Here is a 21601-nt window from a genome sequence, read left to right on the forward strand (position 1 = left end):
TAGTCGCCTATAAGATAAGACCACAAATATAAACTGCTTTTAACTCCATTAACAAAAAATAGACTGTGCAATAAGATACAAGATATTTTTAGGGCCCGACCACTGAAAATGAATACAAAGAAAAGAATTTTTGGTCGAGTTTCAACTAAATCTCAACAAAAACGAAAGAATAACGCCGTATTTGACAGTTAAGTCGTGTAATCCGACTGTAACATATATTTCATTCTGTCCAAGTGAGAAGCAAATCTCACATTTATATAAAAAGAAACTGTCTGCAAGCTGTCTTTTAGAGATGGGAAAGACTAAATTGTTATAATATTTAAAACTGATGATTCTTCTACAATGTACGAAACTTTTTCATACTTTTATTGTAGAAGAGAAATCGAACTAATTTGAAAATATGAAAGCAGATAGTGAAAATAACAGTCATCAGCATTAACAACTCAAGGAATCCTAAATTCTTATTTATTTTTACAAATATGGAATCTGGCTTATTCATCGGATTAATGTGAAATTTTGGCAAATTACCGTAGTTAAAGATACTGTAGTTCGTTTTATCCTCTTTACACGGAAAAAACTCAAATCTCCATAACACCCACTCATTAAATCACAGCTGTCCAAATTTTTTATTCTAAATATTTGGCCATCCACAGAAGCCAGTCTGAAATTTTAGTCCTAACTGGATGACCCATCTCCGAGCTTCAAAAATCATGAAAGGTAAGTCAGTCCATACCAATAAAAATCTATTTTGACAATTTTTATAAAAAGATTAAGGGAAACAAGAAGATAGATAAATAAATACTGAGATCTCTTTCACAAATGAAAATTCCCTCGTTATTTTGATGTCGGCTGGACACTGGAAATATCTAATTTAAAATTCAAATCTAATAGTCAGCGAGGATGATTTTGGCCGTTGGATTTATTTGATACTCAAAATTTATGATTAAAAAAATTACTTCACAGTATCTCGAGCAATGAATCACAAAAAAAAATTCTAGGAATAATATAAAAAGCAAATCATTTGAGTGTGAATTGTGCTTAATAAATTTGTCATTGTTATTTTTCTGTACATCTCATCCCAATTATCCTAGGTAGTCATGCATACTGCATCACTAAAATTAACTACATCTGTAGCTGAACATGCATCATTCAACAACCTTTATAATGAAATTTTTAAAATATTGCATTTCTATGTAAAGTACTTGGATAAAGACATTGTTTTTTTTAATATTTTGTTTGCTACTGTATATACATAAATGCACACAATTTGATAACCAACAAAAGGAACAAAAAGTAGGCTTCCATCTCTAGAGTAAATGATTCGAGAAAAATACGATGGCTTTGAAATTTGCTGAAAAAGTAGTAATAACAAGCCGCAGTCTAATTTATGGGACTGGCTTCCGGTCACCTTTATATAATTTTGTTGGATTTTGAGTTCATTTTCGTTTAAACCGACTATTAGGCCAGGAGAAAATACATTTCAATTCCACTATTCTTTCATATTTGTCCTAAACGATAGAATTATATGGAAATCAAAAAAATTTCAGCATAAAATATTTCTAATATACAACATGAAGCATTCACAGTAAACTTACTGCAATTAATGGTTACAAAACCACAGTAAAACATAACTAGTACAATTTACAAGGAGGAATGCAAATAAAAGCGTAAATATACTTAATGGAACTAAATTAATACATATCAATAAAGCAAATTATCTAAGAAACATCTTGGATAAAAAACTTAGTTGGAACAATCACCTCGACAAGGTAATTGCTAAAGCTATTGCGACAGTATGAATCTGTCGCAAGCTTGTTGGCAAGACATTCTGGTATTCAGAATATACCAAACTATCATCAATCCCATGATCACCTACGCAACGCTGGTTTGGTGGTCGAAAAACAACAACACAAAGAAACTAAACAATATTCTAAGGATAATTTGAAGCAATGTCAACCTACCCTACCACAGCCTTAGAAGCACTACTGAACGTGTCTCCTCTTCATCTCATAGCGAAGGAAAAGATATTTAGCGACTCTCACAGGCTAATACAGACAGTAAAACTGAAGCCCGACAAACTGGTAGATCTCCTTAGAACTTTAGTGTTAATAAAGCTAGAAAGCCGTGATAAACCAATGGACCAAATGCATAACATGTTGGACAAAGATAGCCCGATCGAAGTGGTGATCTTCTGTAAGCTCTGAATGTATATTTCTGATACACAGACGATTAGAAGCTAACAAAGGGGTATTACCGGGTATTTTGTACATATCTAGGTTTGGATAGAAACTTATCTAAAAAACAAAACTACATTCTCTCATATAGCTAAGCGGCTTGAAGGTCCTGAAAGCTATTGAATCCAAACTTGTGTGCGAGTTCAAAGAAAATCTTGAAGCACGAACTAACAAAAACAAAGTACTTGGATCTACTGTTGCTTCACAAGATGCCACATCAGTAACAAAGAATGATCTTACTGGAGAAAAATGTCATGCCTAAGATAAAAGATTCATAACTAGATCAACCAAAAAGTCCGAAGAACTTCTTGTGATTACTAGAAACGACATGAAAATGCTAGTCGGTAAGAATTCAGTGCAAATGAAGAAGCAATTGCTGAAACTGAAGCTTATTTTGAGAAAAAAGACAAATCCTTCTACAAGCACGGCATTGAGAAGTTGGAGAATCGTTGGAATGATTGTATTGCTCTTGGAGGAGATTACATTAATGAATAGAATCGATTTTTGGCAAAAAAATGCTTCTCTTAGTTAGTAAAACGAGTTATTGAGTGATGGTTTACCATTTATCCGGTGATAAGACATGGTAGGAAACCAAAAACAAGCTAATGACTGGAAAACTTTAGTAGAAGATCCTAATCACATCATTTATTCTGTAAATGATTAGCAAGTATAGTATTCTTACTGCTGATCTAAGTAAGTGAAAATAATATGATTATCAGAATTTTACAATCATCAACATCAACTCAAGGAATGTAATTGAAAAAACAGAAAGAAATGTAATGTAAATAAACTTGCTTACTATTATTTAGTTCCGAATCACTTCATGTTGCGTACGTGGCTATTATTACTACTGGCCTATTATGGTAATACCAGGTCTAGCGGTGAAAGCCGATTTTCTGCTGAAGTAGATCTTTATAACGTGTTTGAATATTGAACATTCGTGGTGCCAGGGAGGCAATACGAAGTCTAGACGGACTATAATATGTAAGTATATGAAAGAAACATTTTCATATTATTAAGAAAATAAGAAGTTGAGGATTTCAGAAAAACTAAATAAAAGAAAATCTAATTTGAATCTGAATATTTCTGAAAGGAACATTTTGTTTAAGAATATATTTTTCATGAAAATTTTTGACATATAGGAATTTTAAAATTTGTTAGTAATTATCCTGATTTCGTTTGTATTCATTAAATATTCATATTGAATGCAGTTTAAGTTTTCTTAGTAGAGAGTTACGTAATGTTTGAGGGAAATTTAACCCTCATTTATTGACTAAAAGTAGAAATTTGTTGTTTCTGAAAACTATTATTCGATGGTCTCTTATCTGGAACGTTGGTAATATCCAAATTTCCAGTTTGTCATATAGTTTGTTATCATTAACAATACAAACTGAAGAAGTTTCTCCAGAAATTTGAGAGATTGAAAGCATTGCGGTACCAAGCGAGTGAATCAAAAATAGTCTGAAACAGCGAAACCAAAAATACCAAATTTTGACATCCCAAAAGACATTTATGAAGGTTGTCTGCACTATTTTTATTAGTGTAATAATTTATACTATTAAGAAATGTAAGTATAATTTACCAGACGAAAACGGTGGCAAAAAAGTTAGGTAAGGTATAAATAACTAACTATCACATTTATAGAAACATCTTTCTTTATTTAAATCAACTTCTGTATATTTATTTTAGTTGGTTTGATTTCGGCAATTCGTGCAATTGCTTAAAACAGGCGAAAAAAGAAGTTCTCAGTATTATTGTTTGTTAAAAAGATTGGCAAAGACGATTCACTCCATCAAAAATCGTACTATAACAACCATAACAAAATACTCCGAACCAATAGGAACCCATCCTAGCACCTTCCAAGCGATAGTTATGGACAATTTGAAAAGTAACATCGGAAAAAAGATATATGAATCATCTACGACAGTTAAGCGTCTAAAAAAAGATTATCTCATCATTTATCATGAAATATTTAGAAACATTAAATGAACTGGAAAACGAAGACAATGTATGTAATGTAATGTAATCTGACAAACGTGGACCTAACCTCCCTGTTTTCCAAGGAGAAAATAAATGAAATTAGAGCCAAAAAAACTATAAAGCCGCAGTCAAATTTCCGGCTACTGCAGGTTCTGTTGAGAATGGAAAATATCTGAACACTTAATTTCTGTATGCACCGAGACGGTTTTATTTGATCGAAAGTGGAGAACTAAGCTCCCCGACCATCTCTCTAATAATATCATTCACAACACAAAAGAAGAGCTACAAAACAGAATAGTGGAGTGATGAAATTAATATATCGAACGAACCCAAGTATCGAGAAATTCTCACCGACAGTTTGGACGCTCAGTTTCTGTTTGACGTATATAAGTTGTTGAGATCTTTCTGTAAATGCAGAAATTTATTATTGAGCCAACATTAAATATTTGATTTTGAGAGGAAATTATCAATGAAAATTTCACAGTTTCACTTGCCATTAAGCAATATTATCCATAAAGGAAAGTTCCAAGGACCCAAGCTTGGCCCGGGCTTGGCCCAACTATGTAGAACTGTAGGTCAAGCTTGGTCGCCAAGACTGGGCCATGCTTAAATGCCAAGGTTAAATATCAAGACTTGTTAATTACAAAACTTTTTCTTCTTTATCTTTATTTTATTTTTTTATTTATTTCTTATTCAATATGATTACTGCTATTACTTTCGAAATTATTATTACTCCTGCTGTCAAAATCGCTAACACTAGAATTTATATAATCATTAATATTATTATCATCATTATCCAAATTATAATTATTAAACGCTTGAAGATTGCACAAGTCTGTACCACTATCGTTAACCTCACTCACAAAGCTGATGTTCACACTTAAATTGTTCAAGCTATGGCCGATCACAATTTTTTTTCTCTATTCAATGCACGCCATCTGTGTATCCCATCCTTGGCCCGAGCTTGGGTTATTATGGGTATGGTATGGGTATGGCCGAAGCTGAGTTAAGTAGCCTGGCCCGTGCATGGGAAAATCAAGGTACGCCAAAGCTAGGCTTCCTAGGACTGGCCCGGGCTTGGCCCCTTTATCAACTCTGGGGTTTCCTGTATGGGTAGTTTATAACTGATGATGAATTCTGGATTCACAATTAAACTACTGAAACGAAAAAATAGTTAACAATAGTAGGCGAATCTGCTCCTAAGAAGGCAAGACAATTTCATCGGCCAGGGAAAGTGATGACGATGGAAACTACCGCATTTGAAGCATAAGGAATTGCTTTCTCATCAGAACAACGCATCTTCACATATTTTGACGTTTGCCATGGATAAAATTCTCAAGTTTGTAAGTAAAAAAAATTTAAATCAAAATTATGTCGCTAGAATGCGAATCCACTTACAAAAAACAATTAAGAAAAGTGAGGACTAGACTATAAGAAGTGAAGAAAATAATGTGAAAATAAAATTTAATTATTCGTACAAATAAAAATTAGTTTAATTCATTACGGTACATGTATTCAAGTGAATACTTTAGAAGTATTTAATTCTGTGATGAAAACATAACACTAAAGACTTTTTTAGAACTTACCAGTTTGGAAATGGAATTTTTTCAACTCACCTGCAAGGAAAAAGAAGCAATTATCAATATTGTTTCGTTTGGATAAAACAACGTCATTTATCTGACTAAATTTGTAAGAAACTATTATTTTTAACTCCACTTTTGGAATGAATAAATGGTTCAAATAAAATCTTGTTGTTTTATTCAATTCTTCATGTCTTAAGTTAATAGTAATCTGAGTGAATTTAATATACGTCCGAAAAGAGACCTTTTTGTTAGAGAATCTGTCAGAATAAAGTAAAATTAATTATACATCCTATTGACTTCTCTTTAGTCTTCTTGCACGCTCCAAATTCTCTTAATTAATTAAGGTTTTAGAGATGAATTAAAACATAATATAACGCTTTGCGTTTCAACTAATTTTTAGTGACTCTTTAATGTGATTTTGATGTTGGTTTCAAGTTTTTCGCTACTGAAAAATTCACATCAAGCCCGTAATTTATTTTAGTACTTCAAATAAATCATTGAAATAATTTCTATTGAACTGTTTAATATTTACAATCGTTATTTTTCGCTTCAAAACACTGTATACAGTGTGTACAAATGTAGAGATATAAGGTCATAGTTTATTTTTATTACTGACGATATTGACTTTTTATTGGGTTTTTTTATGTATAAAGTTGTAAGTTACTAGTAAACTTTGAATTTTTTAATTAAAAAATAATAATAAACAATCAGAGCTTTGAAGGACAATTAACCTCCTGTTTCATTTGGTTATGCTTTTGACCTTTTAATACCAAATATCTAATGGGGGGTCTATATTCGATATTTTCCATTTTTAGGAAAATTCTCAAACCGACTCACAAAATTGTCAAACAGAAACTAAACATCTGAAATCACTGAAATTTCTGTGAGAATGTCTTAATGAATTCTCAAATATATTCCAAACAACCCTTGTAGACACAACTAAATCATTCTTTGTATGATGCAATTTGATCAAAGTTACCTACTTTTGTTCAGGAATCAGATTTATCAGTTGAGAGCAATTCTAATGACCTCTAGTTTTAGCAGGATGGTTAATACACTGATAGTCATTTTATGTTTCTAAATGTTCTTGATTTTAGGTCTCTCCTGTTTCAAAATTTTACTATATTTGTATAGAATTTATGGTGAAACGCAAGCCAGGCCATTTTCTGAAAAAGTGAAAAAAGTCTATTTCAAATATTTTAGAGACCAAGACAAGCAGTGCCCCCCCACGCGTGCTGTGTTAGTTGTAGCGTGTCATTGGTGCAGTGGATGAATGGAAAGAAAAAAGCATGCCTTTTGCAATTCTAATGGTACGGCGGGAACCTACTAACCATTTTGACGACTGCTATTTTGTCTAACAAAGACTGAAGGTTATTCTAAGAAAGGAAAGCACAAGATCGAGTATCCAAATTTGCCGTTTGCTATACGACCTGTTCCCCATAACGAAGATTTACCAGTACCGATTTTGCTTTTAGATCCGCAAAATATAATTTTAGAAGATACCGGAGACAACGGATCATCAGGACGCTCCGAAGAACAATGCACCGACCCTATTTTTTCTCCAAGTATCAGTTAATAGTTCCGGTGAGTCACATTTTATTGTTCAAAGCACGTGATTTGGGGTTATCAAAGCAACAGTCTGAACTTCTTGCATCCCGTCTTAAAGAATGGAACTTGTTAGTCAAAGAGACATAAATCACAACATTTAGAAAAAGAAATGCTACATTTCTGCATTGTACAGTATGGAAAATTCGTTGTGTACATATACGGATATTGATGGTCTAATGAAGGAACTTGATATTGAGCTTAATCCAGTGAGAGTCTAAATACAGTTTGAAAGCAGTGTTATTACAAAATGGAAATTCAAAACCGTCTATATCAGTTGCTCATTCTGTGAAAATGAAAGAAACTTGAGAAAATATTCCCTTGCTTTTAAACAAAATTAACCACAACAAGTATAAGTAGCAGATATGTGGGGATCTGAAGGTGATTAGATTTTTAATGGTACTTCAGGGAGGGGTTAACGAAACATTGCTGTTTTCTTTGTTTATTGGACAGTCGGGAAGTAGATCAACACCATGTAAAAAAATTGTAAATTGTAAAAGTTCATACCTCTTGTAGATCCCAAAAATGTCCTTTTGCCCCCCTTAAACTTGGATTGATAAAGAACTTTGTAAAGGTTATGGATAAAGAGGGTGATGGATTCAAATACCTTAGAGAAGTCTTTCTCACGTTGAGTGATGTCAAATTAGAGGAAGGTATTTTTATTGGGCCACAAATAAGAAAATTTCTGGACGATGTCCATTTTACGAAAAAAACTCACCAGACAGGAACTTAGAGCATGGAAGGCATTTGTTAGTGTAGTGAGGGGATTTTTGGGCAACAATATGGATTCAAATTACCAACAGTTAGTTAATGAACTTCTAGACGCCTATAAATCCTTTGATGCTCGCATGTCATAGAAAATTCATTTCCTTCATTCCCATCTGACAGTTTTTCCCGAAAATTTGAGAGCTGTTAGTGATGAGCAGGGTGAAAAATTTCACCAAGATATTAGAACAATGGAAATTAGATATCAAAGACGTTGGGATTCGGCCATGATGGGTGATTACTGTTGGTTTTTAAAAAGAGAAATTGCACCCCCTCATAAAAGGAAAAAGTAGAGCTAATTAACATTAAAAGGGATTTTTTTCAAGTTTTCGTTTTCACTAGATGTGAGGCATATTTATTAGATGTAAACTTATAAATATTGACAATTTAAACGATATAAAAAACGTGGAATTATTTTTTTAATAAATATTAATTATTTTATCAAAAAATATGGTTCTATAAATATAAAATTTAAACCTTACATGTTTTTTTGTCGAACAGTGATAGATCTTTTTTAATGAATAATTTATTTTCTAATAGAAAATATTATGGACGTTTAAACTCATTCCAATCTTTGTCAAAATGTAATTTGACAGATTCTTATCCAATTTTTTCAACAGTCATAATAGAAACATCATAACGCAAACTTTCGTGTTCACTTTTACCGATTCTAAATTTTAAAAGGTGCTAATAAACTGCCGATAATATCGATAAAATTAAATTATCCTAGATCAAAAGATATAAATGCGTAAATGTTTTACAATATGTTGAACATTAATTATTATATCAAAACTAACTATCAAACCACCCTTTTGAAATATTTGTTAAAGAGAATAAATATTTAGGTGAAAGTATTCTTAAGTTTAGTTTGTTTTGTTTTAACAGTTTGCTAATGTATATTATTTAACATTTATACGCCACGTAAAAAAATTACAGGGCAACAGACAACTAGCCACACCAGGTAATTTAAAACCCATCAACAATTTGCCGAACACAGATCTCGTTCTAGTAAACGAAAAAGTAAAAAATTCACACTGAACACACATCTGAAACACATTCGAGTTTTGGGTGGTCTCGCAGTTATTAAGCCCACACCTATTTTAAATATTACAAGATGTAAAAGATCTAGACACACGATCAGTATAATTTTATGCACTTTTTTATTATTTCCCTTTTAATTTACATAGATTGGTGCCAACCTTGATGTCAAGTTTTACATCTAGTTCATACCGATTAATAATCACTTGACGCGAATTCGTAACAGTCTACTTTGTACACGGAAAGGGTAATAAAATCCTGAATATTATTTGTCAGTTTGACATGGACACCTGCATACGCAGCATGAATTTTAACAATAAAGAAAAGCATGAAGAAATTTTAATAACTATATTAGAAGGTTTGAGACAGTTGAGAACTGACTGACTATTATTAATGAATTTGATAAATTTAATTTGAAATTTAACTCAAAGATTTGTATCGCCATAAAAGCCAAATATTTCATTTGGAATGCACGCATCGAGCGCATGTGAGGCGAGCGCACGGTAGTTCTTAAATTAAAACGCTTTTTTGCTCATTTTGGAAAATATTATATCTTATGGGATGATCTGATCAAATCAAACAAGCCACAGGCCAACCACTTCACATATCGTAATACCAGGCTAAAGTTAAGAAAATATGGAATAGAGACTTTCCAAAGAGGTTAATACCGTCATAACTAAGGAAACGTACAGAAAGAGATACTGAAATATTATTGATTTAATCAGATAAATTTATCGAAATCATATGGAAATTGTGTGACTGAATACATGTATAGATCAATCAACTAATATATTAATGTTGAAGGCACCTGTTTAACCTTGATAATTCTACGAATCTACCGCAATTTTTTACGACACATTGATATAGGAACGCAACAAAAGCAAGGAATGAGAATAATAAGACGATGCCGCAGGAAAGTTTTTTTTCTAAGACTATTTTTAGCACGTTTTGCTTTGAGACGTGAATAATGAGTTTTGAATCAAATTTCACATCATAGGCTCCAAATTTTCACTGTAATTTAATCAATAGAATCCACAATTAGAATTTTTTAATTGGATTTTTAGTACCGTGCAGTTTTTGGGTGAATACGAGGGCGAGTTTAAAGATGTGGCAACGCTGATGTGAATATGCAAAATCTGACATTGTCATTATAAATTTTGACATTTTTAATGGTGAACGTACTCTGTACGTGTGTTATATGAATGCGATTTAAATTGCTTACAAATACTTGAAACATTCATCTTTGTAAAAAAATGGAATCAAATGACAAACATTTTCTTGTGATCTTTTTCTACGATTTTCTACAAGGAGTGTGTACAGTGTGCCGTTGATTTAATCGACTTTTAGTGGTACATCAACAGTTGTTTGCCAAAAAATAAGTGAAACCAATCACTCTGCACCACAAAAATTCAAATGAAAATGTTTTTGAACAGTCAAAACATTGAATTGATGCCCTACAGTCCTTGTTTGACACCTAATGAAGAGGTTGATGCATCCAACTCACAAGTTGTGGAGACGCCTCAATGTATTGATCTCAATGGAGAATGTTTTCAAAAATGATAATCACATTTTGTAGTTTACAGAGGCTGCGCATCCAACAACGAAGTCAGTTTAAGAGAAATCAATGTAAAGGTTGAAGGATTTTTTATGAAGGAGTTTTATAATACTTTTACTTTACTTTTTAAGAGGGTGTATAAGATGTTGATTGTAGGAATATCTTTGGTTCAAGAAGGTAAAAAAAGCAGAGGAATTGGTGAGGTCAAAGGAAGTAAAGATGCGAGCAACTTATATTGTTTGTGAGTGAATAGAATTGGAAATAATTGAAAATATTGCAGCAGAATATGAACGAAGATATTGACGTGGCTAATTTGCTCAAACATAGAGCGGGGCAAGAGTGGAGGATATCAATCAGAGGAAAAAAACGGTGTTATAAACAAAACTTTAGTGTTCGCCACTTAGGGATAAGAACTCTGTAAAATCTTAGTAGTATAATAACCCTGTTTTTGAGATGTTACATTTTACCTACAATGTTCCGTGTTCTTGTTAAATCCGTATTATGCAAATTCGCTCAGTTCCCTCGGTGTACCATTATTTATTATCTAATAGTATTCTATAATAAATAAATGCATTACTTTCTTCCCGTCATATTTTCTACATTATTTAAATAAACTGATTTTCCTCAACATAAAATTCAAAATCCCGACGGTCCAACAAAGTAACACACCGGAAATGCAAACCCGTGTCTTAAAATTATCCCCCGTAGTTCTCCAACCGTTATTTTGTTGAAACTGAGTAATTCCCTCGGGTGATTGTATATAAAGACGTCTTTGCATTCTATTACTGGATGTCTCAATTTTTTACTAGTAGAAACATCGTTATAGCGACTCTAACTTGAGGCAGTTTAGATTTTAATTGAGTTTGGATTAATTATTTCATCAACACTAGAAAGCAAAATAATGTTTTGTTCAAGAGAATGAAATTAAGTATATTTATAAACTATAAGTAGCTAGTGACAAAAAAAGATATAAAAAATATAGAACTGAAGGCGAGAAATTGCACAAAAGCAAGAAAGAAGAAGAGACAATAGAAATAATACGATTACCAATACATTGAATATTATAATAGGAAAACAGCTATAGTTCTGGCAGATAGCGGGGCGTGGAAACAATATTAAAAATGTATTAGGAGAAAATGATTTGAATACAGAAAGGGTTCTTGTAAACGTATTTAGCGGAGAAGAACAACCATGTAGATGATGATGATGATGATGATGATGATGACGATGATGATGATGATGATGAAGATGATACCATTAACAGGTTGAGCCCCAGTTGCGTAGGTCCGCAACTGAAGTTTCCCCACAGCCTAAAACAGACCACACGACGTATTTTATTCCAAACCTTCTCGCCAAGGTAAAACATGTGTTTTGTCGGAGTCTCTTATTTCTAAATGTTTCAACACAAAATAAACATAGAAAATTTTACAGTTTTTATTTCAATTGGATTTTAAATTTATTTTTCCTAGGATCCACACTCCATATGGAGTATAAAGACATAAGAAAACTTAGTACAGAGAAAAATTTATTATTTTTGGATGGTGCTGAACGTGTTAAAAACGGAAACTGAACAAAGCAGGAGGAGCGGATTGAATCAGAAACAAACAAACGCTAGACGGTTGGAATTTTGGAGCAATATAGCATATATTCGAAAAAGGAAATCCAAAAATGTGCTCAAATTACAGATCTGGCACCCTACTAAATACGAAAACTCATCTTGAAGAATATCAATATAGATTTAGACCCCGAAAATCAAAAATATGAATATCCACATATATTTTATAGACTTTAAACAAGCTTTCGACAGTCTGAAAAGAGACATACTATTAAAACGCATGTCAATATGACAGGTCCCAAAAGCATATTTAATTACGAGAGACGGAAAAACTTTAAAAAAAAGTATAGTTTATTATCAATAATATGGAAAGTATACAAGAACAATAGATCCTATTGAATATTTTCTTATTAGTAGATTCGGTTCTAGTTTATCTCATTAATTTACGCATAGAATAATTTTCACCAAATTCCACATTAATATGTATTAAATCAAAATTATTTCCTGACATATGATCTATTTCAGACCGACTCAGTCAAACAGGAGATGCCTCAATATTGATTCATTACCACTAAATACTATTTACACGGAATAATGCTATGACCGATGGGTTTTAGCAGGATTATCTCGTAGCTAAAACCATGAGGCCTAGAATTGTTTGTTGTTTGATTTATGTTTATCTGCTTCCTTGGGCCAAGTATTCGACAACCTCGCGTTAAAACCAAAATGGAATAATCTCCAGAGCGTGCACTGAACAATTTCAATTTCGTTCCTGCCTCATCGTTCAACCGGTTAGTCTGTAAATCTTCGTTAACCGGCGCTATTCATCTAATATGTTACTGTAATTAATTACTCTCTTTGATGTAGGATAGCGGCTTTACGATTATATATTGGTAAACGCACGAATATACCCAATATTCTAAAATCCACAACATTCATCTTTGTTATATGAACCGAGAGCAGTTTCCTTATAACTATTCATCGAGAAATATAAGATTGAATGATTGGCATCAAGGAATGTTCAGTTGCAACAATATTTTTTGTAGTTTGAAGATAAATTATACAATTATAAAACGTAGTACCATTCATTTGCAACATTTTTTTGATAATTTTCATTCTATTCCGATGAGATAATTGAAATGTTAATGATCAATTTAACACTCTTCCAACATTTTTATATCATTTCTATAGAACAATATTCCATTGTGCTCAAAAATGTTTCAGCTGCAGCGATGACTTCTATATATGATTGTTATTACTTGTCTTGAATCTATCTTAGGGTCAATAACGGCTGGTATCCAGATTTATGGAATATGGTTGACGAGGAAGCAATTCAAAGTTGAACTAATTTAATCTGAACATTGTTCTCATTATTTTTGAAAGATAAATTGTTCTTCTATATGGGCTTCTTATTGGTGATTTCCTTTCTCAAATATTAGATAAAAATTTGTCGTGCGTATCCCAAAAATACTTGTCAATCGATGTTTACTGAATTGCTTCATAGTAATTCTTTGAATTCATAAAAAATATTCTCAATGAATACAGGAAATTCTGTCATTCTATTGATTAAAAAAATTTGAGGTAGGGTGAAAGGAGCTCATGATACAAATGTAAAAAATATGAAAATGTGATGAGTCCATGAGACTAGGAACATATTGATCGAAATATACTATAGACTAGATTGTAAATTGTAATAAAATTTTGGTGATGGCTTTTTAGCATCTTTACTTAGAAGATATTTTGTAGAAAACTCTACATCTCATTTTTCTGATTCTAAAATACGTAGACTAGCAGAATCTGTAGCTACCGTTCTCATCTATACCTATCATATTAAGGTGTTATATGACAGGGCATTGACCTGTCAGAAAACCCACTCCCAGTTTGATATCGTTTCTAGTCACGCGAGAAGTTCTTTAGACTTCTTAGCTGATATGGTTATAAATCTCTAGATATTTGTTCAGTCATACGATCAGTTTTTTATTGATGTTGCATTTCATGAGGCCACAGCAGGGCTCTGAACCTAAACATGGAGTCATTGCTTCCTTTTTGGTAAGACTGTATACTTCCTTCCTACCATATACTAAATTTTGATACAATTTCTTCAACTATTAAGTAATTTGTTATTTTGATGATGTTCTTTAGAAATTCTGGAAAGAACGATTAGCTACTAAAGATTGCATTCAAAACATAGAGGTCGAAATAATGAATGGAATGGAAAACTAATTTCAGTAATTGAATACGTACATCAAGTTCCTGAAGGTATACATTAATGCTTTTGGTTGACAAAACTTCAGAGGAAGCTTGTTTTTACTAAGAAGAAGAAATTTGAAAGATTGGAGATCGAATCTTCAAATTCAGTAGGAATATATATTTAAGAGAAAAATTAATTTCATACCAGTTCCTTTTCAATGACAGATATTTTTGTTAAATATAATTTGATTTTACAATTTTTTATTTCCACCTGCCACATTTACATCCGAAGCAGGAATAGTGAGAGCTTACGAAGTACACCAGAGAAGACTACAGGAAATACTATAGGATCGATAGGTTGAGTTAGGTTGGAGGAATTTTTTTTATCACAAAGAATACACCTATAAAAACTCAAAAGTAGGAAAATCAAAGATCCAGGACTGAAGTCAACCTATAAGAGGACTCCCCCCGATCCATATTTCATAAGCAAGTAGAGAGACAGTTCTAGAGAAGGTGAAGGACTACGACAAGTGTGTATACCCATCGGAGTCCTCCTGGAATCTCCTACAGAACTAGGGAAGACCAAGAACGAAATGACAGGGAGTGGTGAAATGTATTGCTTAGTATCCATCCTTGAATGTTGTCTGGGGAACATTTAATGTTCCGAAGGTCTTGAAATTTTCGACGTTACAAAAACTGCTGAAAAGTTAACACAAAACCGGTTGCCCAGAATATCTTTTAAAAGATATCAGAAAATATTAACAAAAGTTTCCTATTGTAATAGTTATCTATCCCAAAAATTCTCTGTAGGCTGAACATTTGATGATAAGGAAGACGTTAATGATAAAGAAGAATATTAATATTTGCAATTTGTTAGTATTTTTGGCAAAAGTCAAAGTATCAACTAAAAAAAATCAGTGAGGAAATTTATTCATAAAGCAGCACACGTAACGATGTCAATGATCACGGTCGCATTAGTATTTGATATATTTTGTGGATGTTGTCGACAAGAACTTTTTCGAAAATCATTATTTTCCTTTGCTCAGAAAAAGAGACTTTGTTTAACCTACAAACCAGACCAGTGCACTTTTGAGAAAATTTTCTGTATTAATGCAGAATATTTGCATTTGAATAACTTCGAAAAGTATACTGGTCACTTTTTACGATGAACAACGGTAAATTTTAGCAGACTTTAGAGCAAGTATGAGTGACATGAAGCATCATAAAAGATAGAAGAATATTACAATCAATAAAGGATGGACAGGTAATCCTCAAAAGGATTATAGAACCTTCATAGACTTATTAATACTACAGTCAACCTTTGCTGCAGGAAAATTACCTTTCAGCGTACCCTTCCAGAATTGCCAGTTCTATGTAAATACAGTTAAATAATGAATCAACTTCAATTTGTGATCGGTTATATGAATAAATTCAACTGAAAAATATGAAGTATTTATAACCATACAATTATTGAAAAAATATGGACCTACAAAATTATTACCCACTAATTTTGCCACTAGTTCTAAACCCACTTTTCCTGAACACACTATATATAACATACGTGCCTGACCATTAAATAAGAAGACTCATAGGCTATACGAGTAATGTGTAAGCGCTAAAAGTCAGCATCTAACAGAAACTACCATAAAACCTTTGTTAATGCACTGCATCTCGTTCTTGTAAATTAAATCAGTATAGCCACAGATTTTTATTTCCCTGAACTTAAAAAAACATCAACTGAAACTTGTAATTTATTGAAAGAACAGTTTGGCGGTGGAAATATATCCCGTGTACATGTTTTTTAGTTTTAAAGCATTTTCAAGATAAAATGTTTTATAAAATGTTCACCATTACACGTGAAGAGGAGATGACAATGTCCAAAAAATCGGTAATCTGGTTTGATCTCATCGTCGATTATATAAAAAGAGGTTGTTGAAGATATCAAAGAAAAGCTTTGAAAAAGTTAAGCAGAGAAAAAGTCTTCCAAAACTGTAACAACCAATGGAAAGTATTTTGGAAATTATATAATGACAATTTTCGATTATAAGATATAAGTGTCATCTTGATTTCTTTTTTCATATGAATTACATTCATGTTATCGTGTCTGATCCTCATTCAATTTTTTTCAGTAGCACAAGGACCTATTCATGGTTATCAATAATTGAAGCTGTTAAAAAATTCAAACTACCGAAGCGTTCTAAATAAAGAAAATGCGAATCTCGAGATTTTCTCTTGTGGATTCCTAACGAATATTTTATGTTGCGTGTAAAGGTAGAGAAAGCTTTAGAAACTTAGGTGATGTTGAGTATAAAAGGAAAGTACCAATAATTGTTAATGTTAACCCTTTTCAACGATTTTTAGTCCCTTTTGTATAAATAAAGCCTACTTAAAATCTTTAAGCGCGAATGTATATCTGAATTATTTAAAGCTATTACCGTGTTAGAAAACTTGAATTGATTGTTTAAAAATTTAAAAGATAGAAAGTAAGAAGAGTGTTGGTAGGTTTATTGACACCGTGGTTTCATACAATAAGCATACGACGACAAACTTCTTTATTCTATTTATAATTTCTTTCACTTCTCTTTATCATGAAAAATTACTCCTTCATAGAATAAGTGAAGACTTAGCTCCACAGGAATGCCATCAATTTGGATTCCGACATGAACATTCGACAGTGCCACAAGTCCACCTACTCACGCATAAAATAAATAAAGCCCTGGAAAACAATGAATACTGCTCTGCTGTTTCCCTTGATATCAGGACTGCTATACAAAATTAAAAGAACTTTTCCACCAAACTACTACCAATTTCTGAAATATTACTTAACCAACAGAACTTTCCAAACAATAGTTAAAGAGGAAAAGTCCGAAGATTTCACTATAGCAGCAGGGGTGCCACAGGGTAGCGTACTAGGCCCGCTATTTTACATACTGTATACATCAGATATACTAGAAAGTTGTATACCATAGTATACAATAACAGGAACTTTTGTTGATGGCACAGTCATCCTCTCTACTCAAATGTGACTCATCACACTTTTGACGTTTAAAAGTTTCAGTAATTCAATTAACTGAGAAATACTATTCAATACCAAGTTGTTAGATAGCTATAGGCTTCATAAAATTTTTTTTAAATGAATACAATCATCGGAGCTGCAATTTAAAATCTGAGCCCAAAAAAAATATCGCACAGACACAACATTAAACTAATGAGAAGAACGCGGAACTGTGAAAAATGACGAATGAACTTCATTCTTGCAGGGGTAATGGTAACTTTTTACTAAATAAAAAAAAAGGTGTAACGTAATGTTTTGTACATACTTTTTGCACACGAGAATATCTAGTAGTTAAAGATTATGTATATAATCAAAGGTCAATGTAAAACAATCCTCGTCGCGTAATAAGTTTCATTCAGGGTGGTACCAAATTATTTGTATATATTATATTATTTGCCTTCTATAAGCAATACCAGCTTTCTCCACACAGACAAAACTCTTCAAATTTAGTTCATTTCTATCAACCTGAGGCTGCCCGAATTTTAAATCAAAACTTTCACAAAAAAATTAGTAGTAATTATTTTTACGCGTTTAATCTAGAATCTAAGTAGTTGTACTCTTTACCAGAGTAATGATTCAGTTATACTGCGAAATGTCTTCATGAATAAGAATATTTTGGTGTTCTGATATCGTAGGTTCCGAATTAGTATCTTGTTTATCTGTAAAAGCTACATTTTCTTACAACAGATCCTAATTAAGCATAGTTTACACCAGGCCATCGCTAGCTGCTGGTCTTACTCTCAGTCGGCGCTGGCTTGGTATTTGTCTCAAGTAAATAGTTTATCAAGCCAAGCCAGTATTGGCTGCCAACGCTGGCGAGAACAGAGCTTTGGAATTGATGTATCTCTTAAACATTTCCTTATTCAAAGTCGTTGCGCTTTTTTTTCTAATATATCAATCAACTATTTCCGGAATTGTGTAGAAATGTTCTTTAAACATTTCTTTTTCAACAGACTTTGCCACGAAACGATTAATTTTTAACTTCAAACGTGTATATATTGGAAAAAATTTGTGAATAAATGACCTCGTCTAAAAACAGGGGCCAGGCCAACTCTGGTTTGTGTGCAGTACTGGCTTCGTATAAACTCTACTTTAGGTACTAGCTTTTTATTAGTACCTTTAAAGTAGCAGCGATATCTCCTCACAGGAAGTATGTAGCGAGCTCAGGTTTTTTGCATTTAACTCCTATAGAGTTGTAGATGTACCAAAACGAAAGAAATTTTGGGCATTATGAGGAAAAGATTGATTAATTTGATCAAAATATTAAATCACTGATCCTATTTTCCAAATGACCTCAAATAACATGAATTGACGTGAATCGCTATCAATAGACATCGATCAACATCAAATGACAGTAGACGTCTATTGACCTCAATTCATGTGATTTTAGGTCATTTCTCATTTCAAACATCAATTATTATGAGATTAATCAAGCAATAATTTTATTAAATAAATGAAATTATAGATATTTTTCTTGTTTAATTTTTCATGGATGCTTTCTTTACTAAATTAAGATTTTTGTTAATATTTACTGATTGCAAAAGTAAAAAAATGCGCTTTTTTACTTGTATTTTCTCAAAACGTGTAGGATAAGCAATGCATTCTAGCAGATTTTGATCTCATTTTGTTTAATGGTTACAAAATGAGTGTATGAACCTTATCATTCTGTATCATCACCTGGTTAGTGAATTCCTAGAGAATTGGCAAAATTGCTAGATTATCAAAAAACTTGCAGAGTAAGTTGATACAATACTTAGTTGATATTATCCACAACGTCTGTAGCGCCGGTTTCGTTATTTTAACTTCTTTTACCCAATTTAAAATTGAATTGAGACGAAAGAAAATAATAGACTACACAACCTCTACTGAATTGATTTAAGTCCTTCCTACACCAACCATCCATATCAAAGAATGACAACAATGACACTTGCTTAAATAACGATGGTTAACTCAAAACTGTAATAATATGACTCACTCAAAATCCCACATAAATCATTCAATTAATGTAACACTGTAAGTTTGACAACATCGCTTTGTTATCAAAGATAATGCTAGCAATTTTCGAAATTAAAGATGTAATAATCTTTCAAGTGTTCGAGTTATCTCAAAATATTTGTTTTCCTTTTATCTTTAGATAAAAGAAAGGTTACTACTAATCAGTGAAATGATCGAACCATTAAATTATGTATAAGGTTTAAAGAGTATTAATTTATATTTGTAACTGTAAATTCTGGTTACCGTAAAATGAGAATTACTTCACAATGAATTATTAACAATCGAATAATGTTGCCGGAATTTTATTATTTAAAATTTGGAAACTATTGAGGGATCCAGCCGAATATCTCTTTCGTAATTAGACAAAACTTAACACTACAGTTTGATATTGATATAAGATATCCCAGTGAAATTGCGCATCTACCTTATCGAAGCTATATTGAAATAGAGAAATTAGAAGATCTCAGAACTCATCTCACGCCAAAGGATCTTAAGTGATGTCAATGAATATCAGCTACTACCAAAATCAGCAGGCAGCGATAGATCAGGACCATCAATCCCGATCTTAAAAATATTCTGTAATGGAGTGGAAGCAATCAGATTGTTTAATGTAGCAAAGACCAAGGCTGCTATTTTCACAACTGCAGTTCAGGATTTGGTCCGGTCTGCACATAAAATATTACCATTACCTTGCTGGATGTTGAGATTTGAAGAAATTTGTCCTGGCATATTTACGTGGCCGGATTAGCAAAAACTAAGAGCTCTGTATAAAACCAAAAAGCTGTATACCAGCAGCTTCTAGTCGTCTACAGGACCCAGGTTTATCCATTTTTAGAATATTGCTTCCACATTTGGAGATAGCCCCCCAAGCATACCCTAAAGATGCTCGACTCAATACAGAAGAAAGCAGTTAGACATAATCCCGCTTACAGCAGTTTTTACATGACCTACTCGCCAGGCAGACGTGGCTCATGAACACCGAGTTCGCTTGTAGTCGCCCAGAACTCCAATTTATCAGGACTCCTTTCAAGTTTTGTGTAATCAGCTACCAAGGCACGTCTTTTCCGAGCACTACATCCTATAGAAGTTCAATATCCACAGCATCCTCACACGGCAGGCACTCGAGGGTAAAAGGATTTGCTTCTCATACCAAAAAAGTGTTTGTCTATGCGATTGAAAATATCGAAGTAAATGAAAAAGAATTTTTATTGGGAATTAGCAGTAGCATGAATAGTTTTATTATTATAGCAGTTCCATATCACTCTCAAAGAAATATCAAGCAATATATGTTTAAATATTAAGAGGATGAAGGCAATTTCCTCGCCTATATTATTAATTCCTTCCTAGTTTTCGCTTTTTTTTCTCTGGTTTAGAGTAATAGCCAGCAAAATAACCTGAAATTAGTACATCGTAAAATTTTCTTTCGATGTTACAGGGCTTTCGCGTACGTCGTCTATCATCGCTTGATGATTATAGACAAAAATAAAGCACATCAAACTAAAAACTTGATAATAATTTTTAGAATAAGCTTAGAACAATAATAAATAAAAAATGCTGGTATTATTGTGAAAAAAGTGTCGGGCGCTCGATGTTCTTTTAAACTATATTTTTTATTTTTAGTTTTTTATTCAATATCACCCTTGCGTAACGGTTTTGCTGCTTATATACCAAAATCTCGTCGAAACTTGTATCGACCCGTAACGAGGTTGATAGTGACGTTTTCGTGCTTAATATGCTTAAATTCCAACATGGATATCGAAGGTTCGAGTACTCTGTCGACGAAATTCTCATTAAATACGCCACTTGTTCTAAAAGTCAATTTATAAATTTTTAAGTTCGCGCCCACGTTGGTGCCCTCGTTCGCATTAAACAGATTACGGAATATGATTTATATGTAATCACAAATGCCTGCGCTCGCGTTCCAACACCTAGCCAAGTCGAACGTAACGCCAACAAGAGCGTCAGCGCTGGCGCGATCTTAAGAGTTTAAATCCATCTTCGGTCCAAAAGAGAGTTACAACCAAACAAGCTCACGGACAAACAACC

General features: G+C 32.6%; 1 protein-coding gene and 1 long non-coding RNA gene across 2 annotated transcripts in view; one reads left to right on the top strand and one right to left on the bottom strand.

Moving 5' to 3' along the window:
- The window catches only part of LOC130452647 (uncharacterized), a 78169-nt gene extending 72209 nt beyond the window's left edge, over positions 1–5960 (top strand). Inside the window, exon 3 of the long non-coding RNA XR_008910987.1 lies at positions 5794–5960. This is a non-coding gene — a long non-coding RNA (uncharacterized LOC130452647). The remainder of the gene's footprint in view (positions 1–5793) is intronic.
- Positions 1–21601, bottom strand: part of LOC130452645 (roundabout homolog 2-like) — a 551928-nt gene that overhangs the window by 346977 nt on the left and 183350 nt on the right. The gene's annotated exons all lie outside the window — the stretch shown is intronic.

Source organism: Diorhabda sublineata, chromosome 2 (genome assembly GCF_026230105.1).
Source record: "Diorhabda sublineata isolate icDioSubl1.1 chromosome 2, icDioSubl1.1, whole genome shotgun sequence".
NCBI classification, from domain to species: Eukaryota; Metazoa; Arthropoda; class Insecta; order Coleoptera; family Chrysomelidae; genus Diorhabda; species Diorhabda sublineata.